At 34.5% G+C, this 7755-nt stretch overlaps 1 long non-coding RNA gene across 1 annotated transcript in view; it reads left to right on the forward strand.

Annotated features, from left to right (window-relative positions):
• LOC110271868 overlaps positions 405 to 7755 on the forward strand; it is a 15836-nt gene continuing 8485 nt past the window's right edge. Inside the window, exons 1-2 of the long non-coding RNA XR_002362700.1 lie at positions 405 to 705; positions 1054 to 1056. This is a non-coding gene — a long non-coding RNA (uncharacterized LOC110271868). The remainder of the gene's footprint in view (positions 706 to 1053; positions 1057 to 7755) is intronic.

The raw sequence follows: 7755 nt of genomic DNA on the forward strand, positions 1-7755 counted from the left end.
ATCCCTGATTGATAGAAAATAAATAATAAATTATTTGTGATTTATTATAGTTATTCATGGTTTTATTTTCAAAAAATTATTTACCAAAAAGTAATTAAATCAAAGTGATGAGATTTTAAATTTAAAATTAATTAAAACCCATATAATTTTCACAAATATTTAAATATTTTTTTATTTAGAATTTAAAATTTTAATAATTTAAAATTTTCCAAATCAGAAACCTTACCCTTTCCCCTTTAACCTAACACACACAAAATAGAGAAGAAAGAGAGAAGGCTCAAGGGAGAGCTGTGCCAGGAGAAGGAAGATAGGAGAAGGGGGGATGTCGCCGTCAGAAAAGGAGATTACTGCTTCTGTCAGACGCATCGCCGTTACCGTCGATTCTGCCAGGAGAAGATGCGTGGAGAGAAGAGCCAAGGGCCGGGCCAGAGATCGCCGAGGGAGAGAGAGCTACCGTCGCGTCTGCTGCAGGCTCACCATCATCGCCATCGTGGAGCCGCGAGGAGACAGTCAACGGTGCGAGCTAGCGAAAGGAGAGAGGGAGCCCGCGAATTTGTTGCTGAGCCACCGTTGATGTGAGGAACAGAACACGCGAGAGGGGTTTGCGACTGCGCCGTTAGCGTCACCGTCGTTCCGTTCTGCCACTGCCATCGTTGAAGCTCGCGGGAGAAGGAGTCATTGTCGGAAGAAACCGTTGCCGCTATGGTGGTCAACTAGCAGGAGATGCAGTTTCTAGGCCAGGGCTAGAAACAGTTCCTTTACCTCCGGATGCTTCAAGTACTTCATATGTTGAAGGTCTCCCTTTTGATAGCAAAAGAAGGAAAGTGGCCTGTATTCTTTTTTCTGCAGATGCATCGATTTATGATTCAATTCTGTTATTTACTTTTGTTTTATGAGCCTTCCTTTAGTTTTAATTCAGTTTTTCACATTTCTTGATGTTATCTTAGACATTTTTCGCCCTTTTGTTGGATATAGAGAAGTGAGGCTTGTGAGTAAAGAATCCAAACATGTAAGTGTATTGTAGGTAATATTATTAGCTTCTCTAATTTTGAGTGTGTGGATATTAGTTAAAATTCACTAGGACTTCTTTTACGTTGAAATGCATGTTCATTGTAGCGTTTGGAGATCATCTTATTCTTTGTTTGTGGATTTTGCAAATCCAGCTTGTGTAGCAACTGCAATGAATTCCTTGCAAGGTAGCATTTACTGTTTATCAATGAATAATTATACAAAAAAAAAGTTCTTTATTTGTTCATGTAAATGATCTAACTGAATCATTTAAGTATGTGATAACTTAGACAAAGGACATCAAATTAGAGGATATATTTAACTTGTTTGGTAGATACAATGAATTGAATTTATTTATTGAATTTTTAAGTTGAATTTTGCTTATGTAATAGATGTGTTCAAAGAAAAACTTGTAGAGCATCGAACACGGCAAGAGAAAGAATTAGCTCGAATGGAAGCTCAATTGGAAGCCTAACAAGCCATTGTGAACTCTTTTATAGCGCTCTTTCACAATGAAAGAAACTAGATAATTAAAGGTGCTCCTAAAATTACTTATGGTTTTAATTCGTATTCATAGATGATCATATATTATTAGTATAGTTTAATTGTATATGGATCTATTTATTACATTTTACTTGTGTCATGGTTAATAAATGACAAAAGTTCTATTATTTGGTTTGATAAATTTGGTTGTGTATTAGCTGAGAAATAAGTAATGAATTGGTTGTTATTGATGGAACCATAGATGGTGGAAATATCCAAGTTTTAGGGGAGATTCTGCCAAATTTTTTTTTTTAAATTTTGAATAAAAGTTAATGAAAAAAAATTGTAATTGGTGTTATATGTTGTTTCTAATTTTTTGTTTCGATTTTTCTTATTTACAGGAGTGCTAAAATAATGACAACATGCTACCTAAAAGACTCAAGAATATTTTGATTCATAGAGACACTAATCTATGTTAGACTTTTAACTTTTGGTTGAATGTGTATAAAAAATATAATTTGTAGAACTAATCAATGTAGATATTAATGTTATTTTATTTTAAAATAATTTTAGTTAAATGAAGCATGTTTGAATTATCTATATTTTTACATATTATATAAATGTTGGCTTGCTCAGTAAAATAGTTAATATATCAATTAATTAAAACAATAATTTGGTAAATTATGTATGTAATTTGTATTAAAAAAATTTGTTACAAAATAAATATTGTGCTTTTGTAACTAAAGAAAACAAAATGTTACAAAATCAAGTTATATTTTGTAACAAAATTTTATGATAGGAAAAAATATATTGTCACCAAAAATATTTTGAAGATTAAAATTTGTTACCACTTTTGTAACGAATTTTGATTTTTGTATCAAAAAAATTTGTTATAAAATATTACTTTAAATTGTAACAATTTCATTTTTTGTTACAAAATTTTTTTGTAACGGGACATACTGCAACGGTCCTTTTTTTGTTACAAATTCCTTTTGTTTCAAAATTCCAAGTTTTTGTAACATTTTTTTGGTTACAAATATTGCTTTTTCTTGTAGTGACGTTGGTGCCTCTTCTTTTGTGCCTGTAATTAAGCCAGAGGCAGTTTTGGTTGCCTCCCCGTCCTTCGTTGCTGATCTAAACCGCACTCGTGATGGAGTAGGTGACACTAGACTCTTCGGTGATGTTGTGATTGCGATGGCCAGTACTCCTGATGTGGTACCGGATTCCCGACAGGGTGGAGCACTGAATAGTGTGGAAGATGCACTGCATGATGATGATGATGATGATGATGATGATGATGTGGAGCCCGCCACGATTGCCGATGATAGCGATGATGACATAGCGAGGAGTACTCCAGTTGGAGGTGGTGGAGTAGCTAGTTCAGAAACTCAGCAGTACTTCCTACACTTTTCAACTTTGGACTTGGATACCATGAGACAGCAGGGGTACCTAGCGTGCCTGTCGGATTTGGGGCCAAAGACACACAGAAAATAGGAGGACTAACTGAGTTCTAAGTCGGTCAGCAGTTTCAGGATAAAGAGGAGGCCATGCTAAACGGGAAGACTTATAGTATCTATCGTGGGGTTGAGTATAAAGTGTTGGAATCCAATTATTGCAAGTACCATGAAAAGTATAAGGAATTTGACAACGGATGCACATGGTTAATTCGTATCAGTCTCTGCCAGCGCAGAGGTATTTGGGAGGTAAAACGGTACAATGGACCGCATACTTATCTGGCCACTTCGATATCCAGTGATCACAGGAGGCTTGATTACCATGTGATCTCGGCCTTCATACTGCCTATAATTAGGTGTGCAGATGACAATGTCTGGTAGTATTGCAGTGTTGAGTACGAGTATTGTGTGAGTGGGTGGGCAAGTCGATAAGTCGCATGCTTATTTTTACTGTCTTTTTTGGACATTCCCACCATGTATCGTGGCCTTCTGACATTGCAAACCTCTAGTTAGTGTCGACGGGACCCACTTGTACAGTAAATATAGTGGTACATTGCTCGTTGTGATTGCTATAATCCTATCATCTAATGGCATACTATGCTGCCTTCTCATGTTCGTGATACAGCGATGGGGCCTCATGATATTGAAAAAATTCTCTTAGAATCATAATACTTTAGAATACAACAATCACCTAAAACAGATAATTTTAATCGAAAAATACTTTAACTAGAATTACATTAAATTCTAATAAAACATAGTTAACTTACTATTTATAGTATAAAGCTAAACTCTTTATTATACGTTTTTTGCTTTGGGTGATTCACATAAATTTAAATGGCCTTTGATTTAATTAATTGATTTACCTGCAATTTTTTTTTAAATAATCTTCCTTTTAAAATGAAAAAAAAGAAGATTAAGTTCCATACTGAAATAAGAACGGGAATTTGTTCATCTTCTTCCTCTATATATATTATTCTCTCGCTACTTGTGTTATACATCTTATGTGTGCTCACAGTTCCTCAAATCCTCACCCCCAAGAAGTAATGGCCATCAATATGAGAACATGTCTCCCCACACTCTTACTCTTCTTCCTCTTCTTCACTGTCCTCGTGGACAAATCTGTATCTCAGTCATCAGTACCTGCTCTTTTAAGAAGAGTGTTCAAAAGTCCTTTTGCCAAGAGTATAATCAAGAAGTTCATACATGAAATAATAAAAGAAACCTCGAAAAATTCGACACACCAAACCATTAATCTCCCTCTCCCACCACCAGATGCACCACCGGAGAAAATTGAGGGCTTCCATTTTCTCAAACAGTATCTCAACGACTATGGTTACATCCAAGACTCCGACAATTACACAGATCTAATGGACAACGACATGGTTTCTGCCATCAGATCCTATCAGACCTTCTTCAATCTTCCTGTCATCGGTTATTTTAACAACGACACTCTCCAGCAGCTTTTGCTTCTCTGGTGCGCCGTTCCTGATGTGAATTTGACGTACACTCTCTCCCCAAACAACAACGTGTCGTGGCCTAAAGGAAACTGGTTCTCTTACTGCACCAATCTCACCTATGGTTTTCACCCCAAGAACGAGGTCCCAGAGAACTTCACCGCTGTGTTTAGAGACTCGTTCAAGTGGTGGTCAGAAGCTATATCAACGGTGGTGAACCTAACATTTACAAATACAAGGTACTAAAAATCTTTTGATAGGGTATTACTAAAAATAAAAGAGAAGTACTAGGGCAGCAAATTTTATGATTTGTAGTCATCAATAATTTATGATTGATATTTTTAATGGTGTGAGATTTCATCCAATGGTGTAAGATTACTCACTTTTCTTTTACTGGTTAAGTGTTGGCCAAATTTTAATAAAAGTGTTGGCCCATAGACTTTCTCAAAATAAAATTATGTAAAAATATTTTATTTAATTTAATATTTATAAATTACACGTTTATTATTTTTAATATTATTCAGTTATCCAAACAGTAATTAAAAAAATAAAAGAATATAATTTTTAATAAAATAAAATAATTTTAAACTATAATGGTCAGATTTTTTTATTATTTTTGAAATATGTTTATTTTTAAAATATTCCATTGGCTCCTCATATTTTCCCATCAAGGATCCCACTAGGGAGACAATGGACTATTTGTACAATATGTACAATGGGTTATTGAGTTACAAAATGAACATCTCCCATACTATGTAGAATAACCATTCGAGTACTAACGATAATAAACATCTTCCCAAAAGCTTAAATTGATTTTGGAATTTACCAAGACTCGAACTCTTGACTTTTCGGATCTAGCGCTCTAATACCATGCATGATACCACTCATCCCAAAAGTTTCAGCTGATAGGAAAAGGTAACACTAATGATTATATCTCTAATACTCTCTAAACTTCTATTGTACACATTGTATAAATATTCCATTGGCTCCTCATATTTTCCCATCAATTAAACAAGCTAATTAAGCTAAATAAAATTTTAACGACGATGTTGAAATGATAATAACAAACTAATTAATAATTATTCTGTGTCAGATATGATAACGCAAACATCAAGATTGTATTCAAAATCTTCGACAACAAGACGGTGGGTGATGAGGTGGTAGGGGGTAGCGTTATAGAACTTGCTTCTAACGATGGTGATATTGCTGTTGGGTATATGGTTTTAAATGGTACCAAGTACTGGGCACTTCCCAATGACACCATTAAACTTAACAGGTCAACGCTAGAGGATGGGGTGATTGACTTGGGTGCTGTGGCGATGCACCAGATAGAGCATCTTCTTGGGCTTTCACATTCCTCTCACAATGAATCGGTTATGTATCCTTATATTTTGCCTCAAAACCAGAGGAAGGTGCAGCTCTCAAACGATGATAAACAACAAATCAAACAAGTTTATTCCACTCATGCAACTGGAGTTGGGACCAGTAGTTGGGGATTCATTATCACTCTCTCACTTGGATTTACATGCATGTTCCTGTTGTAGTAGCTTGCTAGCCCCGTGCGTGTGTGTATTGATTATTGATATGTATGTGAACTAGCGTGCCAGACCACTTTTTTATTGAAAAATATAAGGATTAAGGAAACAACACTTCTTCTGAACAACATAACTTAAACAATTGATTAAAAAAAATTAATTTTAATTTTAAAAATTATATTTTAAATTAATTATATTTAATCATAATTTAAATTTTTTTTTATTTTGCCGCAACCGCTCTCTTGCAATCCTATGCCATTGTCGTCGTTGTTGTATGGCAATTCCAGTGCTCTCGTTACTTTTTTTTATTAACCAAGTCAGATGTTCATTTTACTATGTATGTGGATAGTTCTTTTCATTCTAAAGTAGATATTTATTTGGGTATACCGTTGATATTTTACTTGATTTGCTTGATTCAACATGCACATGTTCTGCACGATATTCATTTTACTATGTATGCGGATGGTTTTTTTTACTAAGATGTGGATGTTCATTATTAAACACCACTCAAAGAAAACCCCCAATTTCTTCTCCCTCCAATATATGATTTGAAAAAAGAAATAGGTATGAACGCGATACAAACACAGGGACAGACTGGGTTGGGCTTGGCTATTGAAGACGCATTGCAGGGAGGACGATTGGTGCTAGTTCGAGGCTACGGCAGTGACCACGCTGGGCAAGAATGCAGCATTGGGGAGGATGCTGGGCAAAGGTGCTTCGGGGCAGCAGGAGAATAGAAAAGGAGAAGGTGGCTTCGTTGCGGTGATGATAGACGAATGCGGCGTTGAGAAGCTTCGTGTCGGCGACAGTGAGCGGCGTCACAGGGAAAGCGGTAATGATATGAGCATTGTCATAGGGGCTGCAGCGGTAAAATGGTTGTGGTGAAACTTGGATTTTGGATTGGTAAAGATAAAAATAAGTAAAGATGTTATTGGGTTTGCGAGTGCAGCCCATTGTTCATGTTGTTAAAAACCTCCATTGTCTACCTAGTAGAATTGCTTTTTATTTACGTGAACATTAATATAATTATTATTATATCATTATATCCACTATGCTACCTTGTATAACAAAAATGAGCTACCAAATTAAGTTTGCATATAAAAAATATATAAAAATATATATTTTAATTTAGAGTAGATTTTAGCATCCTTAATTTTGGGGTTGAGAAATTGGAGATTTTTGAATTGTCAAAATCTAATATTGATTGGTAAATAAAGGTTTTTAGTTGGTTTGAATTCCACTAAAGCTAGTCATTCCCTAGAATTTGATTAGGATCTGTGGACTATAGCCAATTATCTTCACTTGACTTTCTTTCAATTGTTAGAAGTTAACTAAGTGGGAGTAATAGACAATTACCATTACAATGGAAGATGATAATGAGGATAGGACTTCTAGTTTTCACCCTTAGCCAAGGTTTTCTATATTAATTGATTGTCATTTTCCTTGTTTGATTTACTTTCTTGTTCATCATACCAAAAAAACCCCCAAAATTCTCATAACCAATAGCATACATACTTTTCTGCAATTTCTTTGAGAGACGACCTGAGATTTAAATACTCTCGATTTTTATTGATTTGTACTTGTGACAAGCAAATTAAATCTTGATTGAGGGTTAATTGTTGATTTAGATCTATATTATCAACATAATTATTTTGTGAAAATTTTGAACCGACAATTTTTTAAAATATAAAATATGCATTGAAAATGAGTTAAACAATACATATATTCATAGACAAATACATAGTGACTAATTTGATGATTAATCTTTTATGTACATATACATGGTATTTTTATTATTATATTAAAATTATAAATTATTTA

Source organism: Arachis ipaensis, chromosome B05 (assembly GCF_000816755.2).
Source record: "Arachis ipaensis cultivar K30076 chromosome B05, Araip1.1, whole genome shotgun sequence".
In the NCBI taxonomy this organism is placed as follows: Eukaryota; Viridiplantae; Streptophyta; class Magnoliopsida; order Fabales; family Fabaceae; genus Arachis; species Arachis ipaensis.